We start from the raw sequence: 22411 nt of genomic DNA, 5'->3' as shown, positions 1-22411 counted from the left end.
CCATAAGAGCGAGTCTTCTAAGAATTTGTCTTTTCAGTGGCTCCTGGGTGACCAGTATTAGATTCCGATTACAAGTGCAGGTTTACTGTATCCCTTCGGCCTTCACATTGACCATGAAACACAGAAATTGCATCGGGATTGAATACAAAAGGGACATTTCCGGCTTAAGTACAAAAAGAGGTGATCTTCTAAGGGTTTGTGCTTTGAGCGGCTCATGGGAGGCCAGTATTCGATTCCGATGAACCAGTACAGGTTTTCTGTATCCCTTGGACATTCTCATGGACCATGCAACATAGAATTTGCTTCGGGGTTGATTACAAAATGCACAATACCGAGTTAAGTACAAGAAGTGTGAATCTTCTAAGACTTTGTGCTTTGAGCGGCTCCTGGGAGACCAGTATTAGATTCCGATGCACCAGTGCTGGTTGACTCTATCATTTGGAAGTTCACATTGACAATGAAACACAGATATTGCATCGGGATTGAATACAAAATGGACAATGCTGACATAAGTACAAGAAGAATGATTCTTCTAGGAGTTTGTGCTTTCAGCGGATCCTTGGAGACCAGTATTAGATTCCGATGCGCCAGTGGAGGTTTACTGTATCCCTTGACCTTCACATTGACCATGAAGCACAGAAATTGCATCGGGATTGAATACCAAAGGCACAATGCCGACTTAAGTACAAGAAGAGTGATTCATCTAAGAGTTTGTGCTTTGAACGGCACCTGGGGGCAAATGTGCGATTCCGATGCACCAGTGCAGGTTTACTGTATCCATGGCCCTTCACATTGACCATGAAACACAGATATTGCATCGGGATTGAATACAAAAGGCACAATGCCAAATTAAGTACAAGAAGAGTGAATCATATAGAGTTTCTGGTTTGAGCGGCTCCTGGGAGACCAGTATTACATTCCGATGCACCAGTGTAGGTTTACTGTATCCCTTGGACATTCACATTGACCATGAAACGCAGAATTTGCATGGGGACCAATACAAAAGATACAATGTCGACTTAAGTACAAGAAGAGTGAATCTTCTAATAGTTCGTGATTTGAGCGGCTCCTGGGAGACCAGTATTAAATTCCAATGTACCAGTGCAGGTTTACTGTATCCCTTGGACCGCCACATTCACCATGAAATTCAGAAATCGAATCGGGATAGAATACAAAGGGAACAATGCCGCCATAAGTACAAGAATAGTGAATCTTCTAAGAGGTTGTGCTTTGAGCGGACTCTGGGAGACCAGCATTAGATTCCGATGCACCAGTGCAGGTTTACTGTATCCCTTGGCCCTTCACATTGACCATGAAACGAAGAAATTGCATTGGGATTAAATACAAAATGCACAATGCCGACTTAAGTACAAGAAGAGTGAATCTTTTAAGAGTTTGTGCTTTGAACTGCTCCTGGGAGACCAGTATTAGGTTCCGATGCACCAGTACAGGTTTACTGTATCCCGTGGTCCTTCACATTGGCCATGAAACACAGATATTGCGTCGAGATTGAATACAAAAGGGACAATGCCAACTTAAGTACAAGAAGAGTGAATTTCTTCAGAGTTTGTGTTTTGAGCGGCTCCTGGGATATCAGTATCAGATTCCGATGCACCTGTGCAGGTTTACTGTATCCCTTGGACCTTCACAATGACCTTGAAACACATAAATTGCATCGGAATAAAATGCAAAAGGCAAAATGCCGTCTGTAGTACAAGAAGAGTGAATCTTCTTAGATATTGTGCTTTGAGCGGCTCCTGGGAGACCTCTATTAGATTCCGATGCCCCTGTGCTGGTTTACTGTATCCCTTGGACCTTCACATGGACCATCAAACACAGATATTGCATCGGGATTGAAAACAAAATGCACAATGCCCAGTTAAGTATAAGAAGAGTGATTCTTGTAAGAGTTTGTGCTTTGAGCGGGTCCTGGGAGACCAGTATTAGATTCCGAAGCACCAGTGCAGGTTTACTGTATCCCTTGGACCTTCACATTGACCATGAAACACAGTATTTGCATCGGGATTGAATACAAAATGCACAATGCCGACGTACGTACAAGAAGAGTAAATCTGCTAAGAGTTTGTGCTTTGAGCGGCTCATGGGAGACCAGTATTACATTCCGATGCACCAGTGATGGTTTATTGTATCCCTTCGACCTTCACATTGATCATGAAACACAGAAATTGCATCGGGATTAAATACAAATGGGACAAAGCCGACTTAAATACAAGAAGTGTGAATCTTACAAGAGTTTGAGCTTTAAGTGGCTCCTGGGTGTCCAGCATTAAATTTCGATGCACCTGTGCAGATTTACTGTATCCCTTGGACCTTCACATTGACCATGAAACACAGAAATTTCATCGGGTTTGAATACAAAAGGGACAATGCCGACTTAAGTACAAGAAGGGTGAATCTTCTAACAGTTTGTGCTTTGAGCGGCTCCTGGGAGACCAGTATTAGATTCCGATACACCAGTGCAGGTTTACTGTATCCCTTAGACTTTCACATTGAAAATGAAATACAGAAATTGCATCGGGATTGAATACAAGAGGGTCAATGCCGACCTAAGTACAGTGAAGAGTTAATCATCTAGGAGTTTGTGCTTTGAGCGGCTCCTGGGAGACCGGTATTAGATTCCGATGCTCCAGTGTAATTTTACTGTATCACTTGGCCCTTCACATTCACCATGAAACTACAGAATTTGCATCGGGATTGAATACAAATGGGATAGCCGAGTTAAGTACAAGAAGAGTTAATCATCTAAGGGTTTGTGTTTTGAGTGGCCCCTGAGAGACCAGTATTACATTCCGATGCTCCAGTGCAGGTTTACTGTATCCCTTGCACCTTCACATTGACCGCGAAACGCAGAAATTGCAACGGGATTGAATACAAAATGCACAATGCCGACTTACGTACAAGAAGAGTAAAACTTCTGAGAGTTTGAGCTTTGAGCGGCTCATGGGAGACCAGTATTAGATTCCGATCCACCAGTGCTGGTTTACTGTATCCCTTGGTCCTTCACATTGACCATGAAACACAGATATTGCATCGGGATTGAATTCAAAAAGAACAATGCCGACTTAAGTACAAGAATAGTGAATCACTTCAGAGTTTGTGCTGTGAGCGGCTCCTGGGATACCAGTATTAGATTCCAATGCACCTGTGCAGGTTTACTGTATCCCTTGGACCTTCACAGTGACTATGAATCACAGAAATTGCATCGGGATTGAATACAAAAGGCACAATGCCGTCTTAAGTACAAGAAGAGTGAATCTTCTTCGTGATTGTGCTTTGTGCGGTTCCTGGGAGACCAGCATTAGATACTGATGCACCAGTGCAGGTTTACTCTATACCTTGGACCCTCAAATTGACCATGAAACACAGAAACCGCATCGGGATTGAATACAAAAGGACAATGCCGACTTAAGTAACAGAAGAGTGAATCTTCTAAGAGTTTGTGTTTTAAGCGTCTCCTGAGAGACCAGTATTAGATTCTGATGCACCAGTGCAGGTTTACTGTATCCCTTGGACCTTCTCATTGACCATGAAACACAGAAATTGCATCGGGATTGAATACAAAAGGGACTACGGACTTAAGTAGAAGAAGAGTTAATCATCTAAGAGTTTGTGCTTTGAGCGGCTCCTGAGAGACCAGTATTAGATTCCAATGCTCCAGTGGAGGTGTACTGTATCCCTTGGACCTTCACATTGACCATGAAACGCAGAAATTGCACCGGGATTGATTGCAAATTGGACTTCCGACTTAAGTACAAGAAGAGTTAATCATCTAAGAGTTTGTGATTTGAGCGGCTCCTGTGGGACCAGTATCAGATTCCAATGCAGCAGCGTGGGTTTACTGTATCCCTTGGACTTTATCATTGACCATGTAACACAGAAATTGCATCGGGATTGAATACAAAAGGGACTGCTGACTTAAGTGTAAGAGGAGTTAATCATCTAAGAGTTTGTGCTTTGAGCAGCTCCTGGGAGACCAGTATTACATTCCGATGCTCCAGTGCAGGTTTACTGTATCCCTTGGACCTTCACATTGACCATGAAACACAGAAATTGCATCGGGATTGAATTCAAAAGGGACTGCCGACTTAAGTACAAGAAGAGTTAATCATCTAAGAGGTTGTGTTATGAGTGGCCCCTGGGAGACCAGTATTAGATTCCGATGCTCCAGTGCAGGTTTACTGTATCCCTTGGACCTTCACATTGACCATGAAACGCAGAAATTGCAACGGGATTGAATACAAAACGCACAATGCCGACTTACGTACAAGTAGAGTAATTCTTCTAAGAGTTTGTGCTTTGAGCGGCTCATGGGAGACCAGTATTAGATCCCAATGCACCAGTGCAGGTTAACTGTATCCCTTGGAACTTCACATTGACCGTGTAACACAGATATTGCATTGGGATTGAATACAAAAGGCACAATGCCGACGTAAGTACAAGAAGAGTGAATCTTCTAAGAGTTTGTGCTTTGAGCGTCTCCTGGGAGACCAGTATTAGATTCCGATGCACCACTGCATGTCTACTGTATCCCTTGGACCTTCACATTGACCATGAATCACAGAAATTTCATCAGGATTGAATACAAAATTGACAATGCCGACATAAGTACAAGTAGAGAGAGTTTTCTAAGAGTTTGTGGTTTGAGCTGCTCCTGGCACTCCAGTATTAGATTCCGATGAACCAGTGCAGATTTATTGTATCCCTTGGACCTTCGCATTACCCATGAAACACAGAAATCGCATCGGGATTGAACACAAAAGGCACAATGCCGACTTGAGTACAAGAAGACCGAATCTTCTAAGGGTTTGTGCTTTGAGCGGCTCCTGGGAGACCAGTTTTAGATTCCGATGCACCAGTACAGGTTTACTGTATCCCTTGGACATTCACATTGACCATGAAACACAGATATTGCATGGGGACCAATACAAAAGAAATAATGTCGACTTAAGTCTAGAAGAGTGAATCTTCCAATAGTTTGTGATTTGAGCGGCTCCTGCGAGACCAGTATTAGATTCCGATGCTCCAGTGCAGGTTTACTGTATCCCTCGGACCTTCACAATGACCATCAAACTCAGATATTGCATCGGGATAGAATACAAAAGGCACAAGAGAAGTTAATCTTCTAACAGTTTGTGCTTTCAGCGGCGCCTGGGAGACCAGTATTAGATTCCGATGCTCCAGTGTAGGTTTACTGTATCCCTTGGACCTTCACATAGACCATGAAACACAGAAATTGCATCGGGATTAAATACAATAGGCACAATGCCGTCTTTAGTACAAGAAGAATGAATCTTCTAAGATATTGTGCTTTGAGCGGCTCCTAGGAGACCTGTATTAGATTCCGATGCACCTGTGCTGATTTGTTGTATCCCTTGGACCCTCACATGGACCATCAAACACAGATATTGCATCGGGATTGAAAACAAAATGCACAATGAACACTTAAGTATAAGAAGAGTGAATCTTGTAAGAGTTTGTGCTTTGAGCGGGTCCTGGGAGACCAGTATTAGATTCCGAAACACCAGTGCAGGTCTACTGTATCCCTTGAACCTTCACATTGACCATGAAACACAGAAATTGCATCGGGATTGAATTCAAATGGGACAATGCCGACTTAAGTATAAGAGGAGTGAATCTTACAAGAGTTTAAGATTTGAGTGGCTCCTGGGCGTCCAGTATTAGATTTCGATGCACCTGTGCAGATTTACTGTATCCCTTACACCTTCGCATAGACCATGAAACACAGCAATTGCATTGGGATTGAATACAAAGATAACAATAACTACATAAGTACAAGAAGAGTGTGCTTTGAGCGGCTCCTGGGAGACCAGTATTACATTCCGATGTACCAGTGCAGGTTTACTGTATCCCTTGGACCTTCACATTGACCATGAAACACAGAAATTGCATCGGGATTGATTACAAAATGCACAATGCCGATTACGTACAAGAAGAGTAAATCTTCAAAGAGTTTGTGATTTGAGCGGCTCATGGGAGACCTGTATTAGATTCCGATGCACTAGTGCAGGTTTACCGTATCCTTTTGACCTTCACATTGACAATGAAACACCGAAATTGCTTCGGGAGGGAATACAAAAGGGACAATGCCAACTCAAGTAGAAGAAGAGTGAATTTTTAAGAGTTTGTGCTTTGAGCGGCTCCTGCGAGACCAGTATTAAAGTTCGATGAATCAGTGCAGGTTTACTGTATCCCTTGGACCTTCACATTGACCAAGAAACACAGAAATCGCTTCGGCATTCAATACAGAATGGACAATTCCGACTTAAGAACAAGAAGAGTGACACTTCTATGAATTTGTGCTTTGAGCGTCTCATGGGAGACCAGTATTAGATTCTGATGCACCAGTGCAGGTTTACTTTATCCCTTGGCCCCCAACATTGACCATGAAACACAGAAATTGCATCGGGATTAATACATAAGGCACAATGCCGACTTAAGTACAAGAAGAGTGAATCTTCTAAGAGTTTCTGCTCTTAGCGGCTCCTGGGAGACCAGTATTAGATTCCGTTGCACCAGTGCAGGTTTACTCTATCGCTTGGACCTTCACATTGACCATGAAACACAGAAATTGCATCGGGATTGAATACAAAAGGGACAATGCCGACTTAAGTACAGGAAGAGTTAATCATCTAATAGTTTGTGCTTTGAGCGGCTCCTGAGAGACCAGTATTAGATCCGATGCTCCAGTGCAGGTGTACTGTATCCCTTGGACCTTCACATTGACCATGAAACGCAGAAATCGCATCTGGATTAAATACAAAATGCACAATGCCAACTTACGTACAAGAAGAGAAAATCTTCTAAGAGTCTGTGCTTTGAGCGGCTCATGGGAGACCAGTATTAGATTCCGATGCACCAGTGCAGGTTTACTGTATCCCTTGGAATTTCACATTGATCATGAAACACAGAAATTGCATTGGGATTGAATACAAAAGGCACAATGCCTACGTAAGTACAAGAGGAGTGAATCTTCTAAGAGTTGTGCTTTCAGCGGCTCCTGGGAGACCAGTATTAGATTCGGATGCACCAGTACAGGTTTAATGTATCCCTTGGACCTTCACATTGACCAGGAAACACACAAATTGCATTCGGACCAATACAAAAGATACAATGTCGACTTAAGTACAAGAAGAGTGAATCTTCTAGTAATTTGTGAATTGAGCGGCTCCTGGGAGACCAGTATTGAAGTCCGATGCACCAGTGCAGGTTTACTGTTTCCCTTGACATCCACATTGACCATGAAACACAGAAATCGAATCGGGATTGAATACAGAGGGAACAATGCTGACTTAAGTACAAGAAGAGTGAATCTTCTAAGAAATTGTGCTTTTGAGTGGCTCCTGGGAGACCAGTATTAGATTCCGATGCACCAGTGCTGGTTTACTGTATCCCTTGGACCTTCACATTGCCCATGAAACACAGAAATTTCATCGTGATTGAATACAAAAGGGACAATGCCGACTTAAGTACAAGATGAGTGAATCTTCTAACAGTTTGTGCTTTGAGCGGCTCCTGGGAGCCCAGTATTAGATTCCGATACACCAGTGCAGGTTTACTGTATCCCTTGGACTTTCATATTGACCATGAAATACAGAAATTGCATCGGGATTGAATACAAGAGGGTCATTGCCGACTTAAGTACAAGAAGAGTGAAGCTTCTAAGAGTTAGTGCCTTGAGCGGCTCGTGGGAGACCAGTTTTAGATTCCAATGCAGCAGCGTGGGTTTACTCTATCCCTTGGACTTTCACATTGACCATGAAACACTGAAATTGTACCAGGATGAATGCAAAAGTGACTGCCGACTAAAGTGCAAGAGGAGTTAATCATCTAAGAGTTTGTAATTTGAGTGGCTCCTGGGAGACCAGTATTCGATTCCGATGCTCCAGTGCAGAGTTTACTGTATCCCTGCGACATTCACATTGACCATGAAACACAGAAATTGCATCGGGATTGAATTCAAATGGGACAATGCCGACTTAAGTACAAGAAGAGTGAATCTTACAAGTGTATAAGATTTGAGTGGCTCCTGGGTGTCCAGTATTAGATTTCGATGCACCTGTGCAGATTTACTGTATCCCTTAGACCTTCACATTGACCATGAAACACAGAAATTGCATTGGGATTGAATACAAAGGGAACAATAACTACATAAGTACAAGAAGCGTGAATCTTGTAAGGGTTTGTGCTTCGAGCGGCTCCTGGGAGACCAGTATTACATTCCAATGTACCAGTGCACGTTTACTGTATCCCTTGGACCTTCACATTGACCATGAAACACAGAAATTGCATCGGGATTGATTACTAAATGCACAATGCCGATTACGTGCAAGAAGAGTAAATCTTCTAAGAGTTTGTGCTTTAGCGGCTCATGGGAGACCTGTATTAGATTCCGATGCACTAGTGCAGGTTTACCGTATCCTTTGGACCTTCACATTGACCATGAAACACCGAAATTGCTTCGGGAGGGAATACATAAGGGACAATGCCAATTCAAGTAGAAGAAAAGTGAATTTTTAAGAGTTTGTGCTTTGAGCGGCTCCTAGGAGACCAGTATTAAATTTCGATGTACCAGTGCAGGTTTACTGTATCCCTTGGACCTTCACATTGACCAAGAAACACAGAAATCGCATCGGCATTCAATACAAAATGGACAATGCCGACTTAAGAACAAGAAGAGTGACACTCCTATGAGTTTGTGCTTTGAGCGTCTCATGGGAGACCAGTATTAGATTCCCATGCACCAGTGCAGGTTTACTTTATCCCTTGGCCTCCAACATTGACCATGCAACACAGAAATTGCATCGGGATTAATACACAAGGCACAATGCCGACTTAAGTTCAAGAAGAGTGAATCTTCTAAGAGTTTCTGCTCTGAGCGGCTCCTGGGAGACCAGTATTAGATTCCGTTGCACCAGTGCAGGTTTGCTCTATCGCTTGGACCTTCACATTGACCAAGAAACACAGAAATTGCACCAGGATTGAATACAAAAGGGACAATGCCGACTTAAGTACAATAAGAGTGAATTTTCTAAGAGTTTGTGGTTTGAGCGGCTCGTGGGAGACCAGTGGTAGTTTCCGATGCACCAGTGCAGGTTTACTGTATCCCTTGGACCTTCACATTGACCATGAAACACAGGAATTGCATTGGGATTGAATACAAAAGGGACAATGCCGACTTAAGTACAAGAAGGGTGAATCTTATAAGCGATTGTGCTTTGAGCGGCACCTGGGAGACCAGTATTAGGTTCTGATGCACCAGTGCAGGTTTACTGTACCCCTTGGTCCTTCACATTGACCATGAAACACAGATATTGCATCGGGATTGAATACAAAAAGGACAATGCCGACTTAAGTACAAGAATAGTGAATCACTTCAGAGTTTGTGCATTGAGCGGCTCCTGGGATACCAGTATTAGATTCCGATGCACCAGTGCAGGTTAACTGTATCCCTTGGAATTTCACATTGATCATGAAACACAGAAATTGCATCGGGATTGAATACAAAAGGCTAAATGCCTACGTAAATACAAGAAGAGTGAATCTTTTAAGAGTTTGTGATTTGAGCGGCTCCTGGAAGACCAGTATTAGATTCCGATGCACCAGTGCAGGTTTACTGTTTCCCTTGGACCTTCACATTGTCCATGAAACACAGAAATTTCATCGGGATTGAGTGCAAAATGGACAATGCCGACATAAGTACAGGATGAGAGAATTTTCCAAGCGTTTGTGGTTTGAGCTGCTCCTGGGAGACCAGTAGTAGATTCCGTTGAACCAGTGCAGGTTTATTGTATCCCTTGACCTTCACATTCACCATGAAACACAGAAATCACATCGGGATTGAATAAAAAACGCACAATGCCGACTTGAGTACAAGAAGAGTGAATCTTCTAAGAGTTGTGCTTTCAGCGGCTCCTGGGAGACCAGTATTAGATTCGGATGCACCAGTACATGTTTACTGTATCCCTTGGACCTTCACATTGACCATGAAACACACAAATTGCATTCGGACCAATACAAAAGATACAATGCCGACTTAAGTACAAGAAGAGTGAATCTTCTAGTAATTTGTGAATTGAGCGGCTCCTGGGAGACCAGTATTGAAGTCCGATGCACCAGTGCAGGTTTACTGTATCCCTTGGACATCCACATTGACCATGAAACAGAGAAATCGAATCGGGATTGAATACAAAGGGAACAAAGCTGACTTAGGTACAAGAAGAGTGAATCTTCTAAGAATTTGTGCTTTGAGTGGCTCCTGGGAGACCAGTATTAGATTCCGATGCACCAGTGCTGGTTTACTGTATCCCTTGGACCTTTACATTGCCCATGAAACACAGAAATTTCATCGGGATTGAATACAAAAGGGACAATGTCGACTTAAGTACAAGAAGAGTGAATCTTCTAGTAATCTGTGAATTGAGTGGCTCCTGGGAGACCAGTATTGAAGTCCGATGCACCAGTGCAGGTTTACTGTATCCCTTGGACATCCACATTGACCATGAAACACAGAAATCGAATCGGGATTGAATACAAAGGGAACAATGCTGACTTAAGTACAAGAAGAGTGAATCTTCTAAGAGTTTGTGCCTTGAGTGTCTCCTGGGAGACCTGTATGAGATTCCGATGCACCAGTGCACGTTTACTGTATCCCTTTGACCTTCCCATTGACCATGAAACACAGAAATTGCATCAGTATTGAATACAAAAGGGACAATGCCGACTTAAGTACAAGAAGGTGAATTTTCTAAGAGTTTGTGGTTTGAGCGGCTGCTGGGAGACCAGTATCAGATTCCGATGCACCAGTGCAGGTTTACTGTATCCCTTGGACCATCACATTGACCATGAAACACAGAAATCGCATCGGCATTGAATACAAGAGGCACAATGCCGACTTAAGTACAAGAGGAGTGAATCTTCTAAGAGTTTGTACTTTGAACGGCTTCAGAAAGACCTGAATTAGATTCCGATTCACCAGCGCAGGTTTACTGTAACCCTTAGACCTTCACATTGAGCTTGAAACAGAGATATTGCTTCGGGATTGAATACAAAAGGGACAATGTCGACCTAAGTACAAGAAGAGTGATTCATCTAAGAGTTTGTGCTTTGAACGGCACCTGGGGGCCAGTGTGAGATTCCGATGGCCCAGTGTAGGTTTACTGTATCCCTTGGACCTTCACATTGACCATGAAACACAGAAATTGCATCGGGATTGAATACAAACGGTACAGTGCCAAATTAAGTACAAGAAGAGTGAATCTTCTAAGAGTTAGTGCTTTGAGTGGCTCCTGGGAGACAAGTATTAGATTCCAACGCACCAGTGTGGGTTTACTGTATCCCTTGGACATTCACATTGACCATGAAACATAGAAATTGCATCGGGATTGAATACAAAGGGACAAACCGAACTTAAGTACAAGAAGAGATAATCTTCTAACAGTTTGTGCTTTGAGCGGCTCCTGGCAGTCTGGTGTTAGATTCCGATGCACTAGTGCAGGATTACTGTATACCCTTCGACTTCCACATTGACCATGAAAGACAGATATCGCATCGGGATTGAATAAAAAAGGCACAATGAGGACTTAAGTACCAGAAGTGCGAATCTTCTAAGATTTTGTGCTTTGAGCAACTCCTGGGGGAACAGTATTATATTCCGATGCACCAGTGCAGGTTCACTGTATCCCTTGGACCTTCACATTGACCCGGAAACACAGAAATTGCATCGACATTGTATACAAAAAGGACATTTCCGACTAAAGTACAAGAACAGTGAGTTTTCTAAGAGATTGTGGTTTGAGCGGCACCTGCGAGTCCAGTATTAGAATCCGATGCACCAGTGCAGGTTTACTGTATCCCTTGGAATTTCACATTGATCATGAAACACAGAAATTGCATTGGGATTGAATACAAAAGGCACAATGCCTACGTAAGTACAAGAGGAGTGAATCTTCTAAGAGTTGTGCTTTCAGCGGCTCCTGGGAGACCAGTATTAGATTCGGATGCACCAGTACAGGTTTAATGTATCCCTTGGACCTTCACATTGACCAGGAAACACACAAATTGCATTCGGACCAATACAAAAGATACAATGTCGACTTAAGTACAAGAAGAGTGAATCTTCTAGTAATTTGTGAATTGAGCGGCTCCTGGGAGACCAGTATTGAAGTCCGATGCACCAGTGCAGGTTTACTGTTTCCCTTGACATCCACATTGACCATGAAACACAGAAATCGAATCGGGATTGAATACAGAGGGAACAATGCTGACTTAAGTACAAGAAGAGTGAATCTTCTAAGAAATTGTGCTTTTGAGTGGCTCCTGGGAGACCAGTATTAGATTCCGATGCACCAGTGCTGGTTTACTGTATCCCTTGGACCTTCACATTGCCCATGAAACACAGAAATTTCATCGTGATTGAATACAAAAGGGACAATGCCGACTTAAGTACAAGATGAGTGAATCTTCTAACAGTTTGTGCTTTGAGCGGCTCCTGGGAGCCCAGTATTAGATTCCGATACACCAGTGCAGGTTTACTGTATCCCTTGGACTTTCATATTGACCATGAAATACAGAAATTGCATCGGGATTGAATACAAGAGGGTCATTGCCGACTTAAGTACAAGAAGAGTGAAGCTTCTAAGAGTTAGTGCCTTGAGCGGCTCGTGGGAGACCAGTTTTAGATTCCAATGCAGCAGCGTGGGTTTACTCTATCCCTTGGACTTTCACATTGACCATGAAACACTGAAATTGTACCAGGATGAATGCAAAAGTGACTGCCGACTAAAGTGCAAGAGGAGTTAATCATCTAAGAGTTTGTAATTTGAGTGGCTCCTGGGAGACCAGTATTCGATTCCGATGCTCCAGTGCAGAGTTTACTGTATCCCTGCGACATTCACATTGACCATGAAACACAGAAATTGCATCGGGATTGAATTCAAATGGGACAATGCCGACTTAAGTACAAGAAGAGTGAATCTTACAAGTGTATAAGATTTGAGTGGCTCCTGGGTGTCCAGTATTAGATTTCGATGCACCTGTGCAGATTTACTGTATCCCTTAGACCTTCACATTGACCATGAAACACAGAAATTGCATTGGGATTGAATACAAAGGGAACAATAACTACATAAGTACAAGAAGCGTGAATCTTGTAAGGGTTTGTGCTTCGAGCGGCTCCTGGGAGACCAGTATTACATTCCAATGTACCAGTGCACGTTTACTGTATCCCTTGGACCTTCACATTGACCATGAAACACAGAAATTGCATCGGGATTGATTACTAAATGCACAATGCCGATTACGTGCAAGAAGAGTAAATCTTCTAAGAGTTTGTGCTTTAGCGGCTCATGGGAGACCTGTATTAGATTCCGATGCACTAGTGCAGGTTTACCGTATCCTTTGGACCTTCACATTGACCATGAAACACCGAAATTGCTTCGGGAGGGAATACATAAGGGACAATGCCAATTCAAGTAGAAGAAAAGTGAATTTTTAAGAGTTTGTGCTTTGAGCGGCTCCTAGGAGACCAGTATTAAATTTCGATGTACCAGTGCAGGTTTACTGTATCCCTTGGACCTTCACATTGACCAAGAAACACAGAAATCGCATCGGCATTCAATACAAAATGGACAATGCCGACTTAAGAACAAGAAGAGTGACACTCCTATGAGTTTGTGCTTTGAGCGTCTCATGGGAGACCAGTATTAGATTCCCATGCACCAGTGCAGGTTTACTTTATCCCTTGGCCTCCAACATTGACCATGCAACACAGAAATTGCATCGGGATTAATACACAAGGCACAATGCCGACTTAAGTTCAAGAAGAGTGAATCTTCTAAGAGTTTCTGCTCTGAGCGGCTCCTGGGAGACCAGTATTAGATTCCGTTGCACCAGTGCAGGTTTGCTCTATCGCTTGGACCTTCACATTGACCAAGAAACACAGAAATTGCACCAGGATTGAATACAAAAGGGACAATGCCGACTTAAGTACAATAAGAGTGAATTTTCTAAGAGTTTGTGGTTTGAGCGGCTCGTGGGAGACCAGTGGTAGTTTCCGATGCACCAGTGCAGGTTTACTGTATCCCTTGGACCTTCACATTGACCATGAAACACAGGAATTGCATTGGGATTGAATACAAAAGGGACAATGCCGACTTAAGTACAAGAAGGGTGAATCTTATAAGCGATTGTGCTTTGAGCGGCACCTGGGAGACCAGTATTAGGTTCTGATGCACCAGTGCAGGTTTACTGTACCCCTTGGTCCTTCACATTGACCATGAAACACAGATATTGCATCGGGATTGAATACAAAAAGGACAATGCCGACTTAAGTACAAGAATAGTGAATCACTTCAGAGTTTGTGCATTGAGCGGCTCCTGGGATACCAGTATTAGATTCCGATGCACCAGTGCAGGTTAACTGTATCCCTTGGAATTTCACATTGATCATGAAACACAGAAATTGCATCGGGATTGAATACAAAAGGCTAAATGCCTACGTAAATACAAGAAGAGTGAATCTTTTAAGAGTTTGTGATTTGAGCGGCTCCTGGAAGACCAGTATTAGATTCCGATGCACCAGTGCAGGTTTACTGTTTCCCTTGGACCTTCACATTGTCCATGAAACACAGAAATTTCATCGGGATTGAGTGCAAAATGGACAATGCCGACATAAGTACAGGATGAGAGAATTTTCCAAGCGTTTGTGGTTTGAGCTGCTCCTGGGAGACCAGTAGTAGATTCCGTTGAACCAGTGCAGGTTTATTGTATCCCTTGACCTTCACATTCACCATGAAACACAGAAATCACATCGGGATTGAATAAAAAACGCACAATGCCGACTTGAGTACAAGAAGAGTGAATCTTCTAAGAGTTGTGCTTTCAGCGGCTCCTGGGAGACCAGTATTAGATTCGGATGCACCAGTACATGTTTACTGTATCCCTTGGACCTTCACATTGACCATGAAACACACAAATTGCATTCGGACCAATACAAAAGATACAATGCCGACTTAAGTACAAGAAGAGTGAATCTTCTAGTAATTTGTGAATTGAGCGGCTCCTGGGAGACCAGTATTGAAGTCCGATGCACCAGTGCAGGTTTACTGTATCCCTTGGACATCCACATTGACCATGAAACAGAGAAATCGAATCGGGATTGAATACAAAGGGAACAAAGCTGACTTAGGTACAAGAAGAGTGAATCTTCTAAGAATTTGTGCTTTGAGTGGCTCCTGGGAGACCAGTATTAGATTCCGATGCACCAGTGCTGGTTTACTGTATCCCTTGGACCTTTACATTGCCCATGAAACACAGAAATTTCATCGGGATTGAATACAAAAGGGACAATGTCGACTTAAGTACAAGAAGAGTGAATCTTCTAGTAATCTGTGAATTGAGTGGCTCCTGGGAGACCAGTATTGAAGTCCGATGCACCAGTGCAGGTTTACTGTATCCCTTGGACATCCACATTGACCATGAAACACAGAAATCGAATCGGGATTGAATACAAAGGGAACAATGCTGACTTAAGTACAAGAAGAGTGAATCTTCTAAGAGTTTGTGCCTTGAGTGTCTCCTGGGAGACCTGTATGAGATTCCGATGCACCAGTGCACGTTTACTGTATCCCTTTGACCTTCCCATTGACCATGAAACACAGAAATTGCATCAGTATTGAATACAAAAGGGACAATGCCGACTTAAGTACAAGAAGGTGAATTTTCTAAGAGTTTGTGGTTTGAGCGGCTGCTGGGAGACCAGTATCAGATTCCGATGCACCAGTGCAGGTTTACTGTATCCCTTGGACCATCACATTGACCATGAAACACAGAAATCGCATCGGCATTGAATACAAGAGGCACAATGCCGACTTAAGTACAAGAGGAGTGAATCTTCTAAGAGTTTGTACTTTGAACGGCTTCAGAAAGACCTGAATTAGATTCCGATTCACCAGCGCAGGTTTACTGTAACCCTTAGACCTTCACATTGAGCTTGAAACAGAGATATTGCTTCGGGATTGAATACAAAAGGGACAATGTCGACCTAAGTACAAGAAGAGTGATTCATCTAAGAGTTTGTGCTTTGAACGGCACCTGGGGGCCAGTGTGAGATTCCGATGGCCCAGTGTAGGTTTACTGTATCCCTTGGACCTTCACATTGACCATGAAACACAGAAATTGCATCGGGATTGAATACAAACGGTACAGTGCCAAATTAAGTACAAGAAGAGTGAATCTTCTAAGAGTTAGTGCTTTGAGTGGCTCCTGGGAGACAAGTATTAGATTCCAACGCACCAGTGTGGGTTTACTGTATCCCTTGGACATTCACATTGACCATGAAACATAGAAATTGCATCGGGATTGAATACAAAGGGACAAACCGAACTTAAGTACAAGAAGAGATAATCTTCTAACAGTTTGTGCTTTGAGCGGCTCCTGGCAGTCTGGTGTTAGATTCCGATGCACTAGTGCAGGATTACTGTATACCCTTCGACTTCCACATTGACCATGAAAGACAGATATCGCATCGGGATTGAATAAAAAAGGCACAATGAGGACTTAAGTACCAGAAGTGCGAATCTTCTAAGATTTTGTGCTTTGAGCAACTCCTGGGGGAACAGTATTATATTCCGATGCACCAGTGCAGGTTCACTGTATCCCTTGGACCTTCACATTGACCCGGAAACACAGAAATTGCATCGACATTGTATACAAAAAGGACATTTCCGACTAAAGTACAAGAACAGTGAGTTTTCTAAGAGATTGTGGTTTGAGCGGCACCTGCGAGTCCAGTATTAGAATCCGATGCACCAGTGCAGGTTTACTGTATCCCTTGGACATTCACATTGACCATAAAACGCAGAAATCGCATCGGGATTGGATACAAACGGTACAATGCCGACTTAAGTATAAGAAGAGTGAGTTTTCTAAGAGATTGCGGTTTGAGCGGCTCCTGCGAGACCAGTATTAGATTCCGATGCACCAGTGCAGGTTTACTGTATTCCTTGAACCTTCACATTGACCATGAACCACAGAAATTGCATCGGGGTGAATACAAAACTCACAATGCCATCTTAAGTTCAAGAAGAGTGGATCTTCGAAGAGTTTGTGATTTGAGCGCCTCCTGGGAGACCAGTATTAGATTCCGATGCACCAGTGCACGTTTACTGTATCCCTTTTGACCTTCACATTGACCATGAAACACAGATATTGCATGGGGATTGAATACAAAAGGGACAATGCCGACTTAAGTATAAGAAGAGTGAGTTTTCTAAGAGATTGTGGTTTGAGCGGCTCCTGCGAGACCAGTATTAGATTCCGATGCACCAGTGCAGGTTTACTGTATCCCTTGGACCTTCACATTGACCATGAAACACAGAAATCGCATCGGGATTGAATACTAAATGCACAATGCCGACTTAAGTACAAGAAGAGCTAATCTTCTAAGAGTTTGTGGTTTGAGCGGCTCATGGGAGACCAGTATTAGATTCCGATGAACCAGTGCAGGTTTACTGTATCCCCTGGAACTTCTCAATGACCATGAAACACAGAAATTGCATCGGCCTTGAATACAAATGCACAATGCCAACTTAAGTAGTAGAAGAGTGAGTCTTCTAAGAGTATGTGCTTTGAGCGGCTCCTGGGAGACCAGTATTAGATTCCAATTTACCAGTGCAGGTTTACTGTATCCCTTGGAGCTTCACATTGATCAAGAAACACAGAAATTGCATCGGGATTGAATACAAAAGGCACAATGACGACTTAAGTACAAGAAGAGTGATCGTCTAAGAGTTTGTGTTTTGAACGGCACCTGGGGGCCAGTATGCGATTCCGATGCACCAGTGCAGGTATACTGTATCCCTTGGACCATCACATTGACCATGAAACACAGAAATTTCATCGGGATTGAATACAAAAGGCACAAAGCCAAATTAAGTACAAGAAGAGTGAATCTTAAAGAGTTTGTGGTATGAGCGGCTCCTTGGAGACCAGTACTAGATTCCGATGACCCAATGCAGGTTTACTGTATCCATCGGACCTTCACATGGACCATCAAACACAGAAATTGCATCGGGATTGAAAACAAAAACCACAATGCCGACTTAAGTACAAGAAGACTGAATCTTGTAAGAGTTTGTGCTTTGAGCGATTCCTGGGAGACCAGTATTAGATTCCAATGCACCAATGCAGGTTTACTGTATCCCTTGGACATTCACATTGACCATAAAACACAGAAATTGCATTGGGATTGAATAGAAAAGGGACTACCGACTTAAGTACAAGAAGAGTTAATCATCTAAGAAATTGATTTGAGCGTCTCCTTGGAGACCAGTATTGGATTCTGATGCTCCAGTGCAGGTGTACTGTATCCCTTGGACCTTCACATTGACCATGAAACGCAGAAATTGGATCGGGATTGAATACCAAATGCACAATGCTGACTTACATACAAGAAGAGTAAATCTTCTAAGAGTTTGTTAGTTGAGCGGCTCATGGGAGACCAGTATTAGATTCCAATGCACCAGTGCAGGTTTACTGTATCCCTTGGATCTTCACATTGACCATGAAACACAGAGATTGCATCGAGATTGAATAGAAACGGGACAAAGCCGACTTAAGTACAAGAAGAGTGAATTTTCTAAGCGGTTGTGGGTTGAGCAGCTCCAGGGAGACCAGTATTACATTCTGATGCACCAGTACTGGTTTACTGTATCCCTTGGACCCTTACATTGTCCATGAAACACAGAAATTTCATCGGGATTGAATACAAAAGGGACAATGCCGACTTAAGTACAAGAAGAGTGAATCTTCTAACTGTTTGTGTTTTGAGCGGCTCCTGGAAGACCAGTATTGGATTCCGATGAACCAGTGCAGGTTTACTGTATCCCTTGGAACTTCTCAATGACCATGAAACACAGAAATTGCATCGCGATTGAAATCAAATGCACAATGCCAACTTAAGTACAAGAAGAGTGAGTCTTCTAAGAGTATGTGCTTTGAGCGGCTCCTGGGAGACCAGTATTAGATTCCAATTTACCAGTGCAGGTTTACTGTATCCCTTGGAGCTTCACATTGATCAAGAAACACAGAAATTGCATCGGGATTGAATACAAAAGGCACAATGACGACTTAAGTACAAGAAGAGTGATCGTCTAAGAGTTTGTGTTTTGAACGGCACCTGGGGGCCAGTATGCGATTCCGATGCACCAGTGCAGGTATACTGTATCCCTTGGACCATCACATTGACCATGAAACACAGAAATTTCATCGGGATTGTGTACAAAAGGCACAATGCTAACTTAAGTACAAGGAGAGTGAATCTTCTAAGAGTTTGTGGTTTGAGCGGCTCCTGGGAGACCAGTATTAGTTTCCGATGCACCAGTGCAGGTTTACTGTATCCCTTGGTCCTTCACATTGACCATGAAACATAGAAATTGCATCGGGATTGAATACAAAAGGCACAATGCCAATTAAGTAAAAGAAGAGTGAATCTTCTAAGCGTTTGTGGTTTGAGCGGCTCCTGGGAGACCAGTATTAGAATCCGATGCACCAGTGAACGTTAAATGTATCCCTTTGACCTTCACATTGACCATGAAACACAGAAATCGCATCGGGATTGAATACTTAATGCACAATGCTGACTTACGTACAAGAAGATTGAATCTTCTAAGAGTTTGTGCTTTGAGCGGCTCCTGGGAGACCAGTATTAGATTCCGATGCACCAGCGCAGGTTCACTGTATCCCTTCGACCCTCACATTGAAGATGAAACACAGAAATCGCATCGAGATTGAATAGAAACGTGAGAAAGCCGACTTAAGTACAAGAAGAGTGAATTTTCTAAGCGGTTGTGGGTTGAGCAGTTCCAGGGAGACCAGTATTACATTCTGATGCACCAGTACTGGTTTACTGTATCCCTATGACCTTTACATTGCCCATGAAACACAGAAATTTCATCGGGATTGAATACAAAAGGGACAATGCCGACTTAAGTACAAGAAGAGTGAATCTACTAACTGTTTGTGTTTTGAGCGGCTCCTGGGAGACCAGTATTAGATTCCGATTCACCAGTGCAGGTTTACTGTATCCCTTGGACCTTCACATTGACCATGAAACACAGAAATTGCATCGGGATTGAATACAAAGGGAACAATGCCGCCTTAAGTACAAGAAGAGTGAATTTTCTAAGAGTTAGTGCTTTGAGCCGCGCTTGGGAGACCAGTATCAAATTCCAATGCAGCAGTGCGGGTTTACTGTATCCCTTGCATCTTCACATTACCATGAAACACAAAAATTGCACCGGGATTGAATACAAAAGGGACTGCCGACTTAAGTACAAGAAGAGTTAATCATCTAAGAGTTTGTGTTCTGGGTGGCCCCTGGGAGACCAGTATTAGATTCCGATGCTCCAGTGCAGGTTTACTGCATCCCTTGGACCTTCACATTGACCATGAAACGCCGAAATTGCATCGGGATTGAATTCAAAATGAACAATGCCGACTTAAGTACAAGAAGAGTGAATCTTCTAAGAGTTTCTGGTTTGAGAGGCTCCTGGGAGACGAGTAATATATTCCAATGCACCAGTGCAGGTTTACTGTATCCCTTGGACCTTCACATTGACCATGAAACACAGAAATCGCATCGGGATTGAATACTAAATGCACAATGCCGACTTAAGTACAAGAAGAGTGAATCTTCTAAGAGTTTGTGGTTTGAGCGGCTCATGGGAGACCAGTATTGGATTCCGATGAACCAGTGCAGGTTTACTGTATCCCTTGGAACTTCTCAATGACCATGAAACACAGAAATTGCATCGCGATTGAAATCAAATGCACAATGCCGACTTAAGTACAAGAAGAGTTAATCTTCTAAGAGTTTGTGCTTTGAGCGGCTCCTGGGAAACCAGTATTACATTCCCATTCACCAGTGCAGGTTGACTCTATCATTTGGACCTTCACATTGACCATGAAATACAGATATTGCATCGGGATTGAATGCAAATAGGACAATGATGACTTACGTACAAGAAGAACGAATCGTCTAGGAGTTTGTGCTTTCAGCGGCTCCTGGGAGACCAGTATTGGATTCGGATGCACCAGCGCAGGTTTACTGTATCCCTTGGACCTTCTCATTGACCATGAATCACAGAAATCGCAACGGGATTGAATACAAAAGGCACAATGACGACTTAAGTACAAGAAGAGTGGTCGTCTAAGTGTTTGTGCTTTGAGCGGCTCCTGGGAGGCCAGTACTACATTCCGATGCACCAGTGCAGGTTCACTGTATCATTTGGATCTTCACATTGACCTTGAAACACAGTAATTGCATCGGGATTGAATACAAAATGGACAATGCCAATTTAAGTACAAGAAGAATGAATCTTCTAGGAATTTGTGCTTTCAGCGGCTCCTGGGAGAATAGTATTAGATTCAGATGCACCAGTGCAAGTTTACTGTATCCCTTGGATCTTCACATTGACCATGAAACACAGAAATTGCATCGGGATTGTGTACAAAAGGCACAATGCCAACTTAAGTGCAAGGAGAGTGAATCTTCTAAGAGTTTGTGGTTTGAGCGGCTCCTGGGAGACCAGTATTAGTTTCCGATGCACCAGTGCAGGTTTACTGTATCCCTTGGACCTTCACATTGACCATGAAACATAGAAATTGCATCGGGATTGAATACAAAAGGCACAATGCCAATTAAGTAAAAGAAGAGTGAATCTTCTAAGCGTTTGTGGTTTGAGCGGCTCCTGGGAGACCAGTATTAGATTCCAATGCACCAGTGAACGTTAAATGTATCCCTTTGACCTTCACATTGACCATGAATCACAGAAATCGCATCGGGATTGAATACTTATTGCACAATGCTGACTTACGTACAAGAAGATTGAATCTTCTAAGAGTTTGTGCTCTCAGCGGCTCCTGGGAGACCAGTATTAGATTCCGATGCACCAGTGCTGGTTTACTGTATTACTTGGACCTTCACATTGACCATGAAACACAGTAATTGCATCGGGATTGAATACAAATGAGACAATGCTGCCTTAAGTACAAGAAGAGTGAATCTTCTTATAGTTTGTGCTTTCAGTGGCTCCTGGGAGACCAGTATTGGATTCTGATGCACCAGTGCAGGTTTTCTGTATCCCTTGGACCTTCACATTGACTATGAAACACAGAAATTGCATTGGGATTGAATACAAAAGTGACAATGCTGACTTAAGTACAAGAAGAGTGAATCTTCTAAGAGTTTGTGGTTTGAGAGGCTCCTGGGAGCTAACTCGATACAATACACCCAGGAAGTGGAGAGGAACCCGCACTGGACACCTCAAAACGCTGAACATTGGGAATAATTGTAGATGTAGCTAAATGGAAT

The sequence above is a fragment of the Schistocerca serialis genome, unplaced genomic scaffold (assembly GCF_023864345.2).
Source record: "Schistocerca serialis cubense isolate TAMUIC-IGC-003099 unplaced genomic scaffold, iqSchSeri2.2 HiC_scaffold_1362, whole genome shotgun sequence".
Classification (NCBI taxonomy): Eukaryota; Metazoa; Arthropoda; class Insecta; order Orthoptera; family Acrididae; genus Schistocerca; species Schistocerca serialis.
This window is presented reverse-complemented; position numbering follows the sequence as displayed.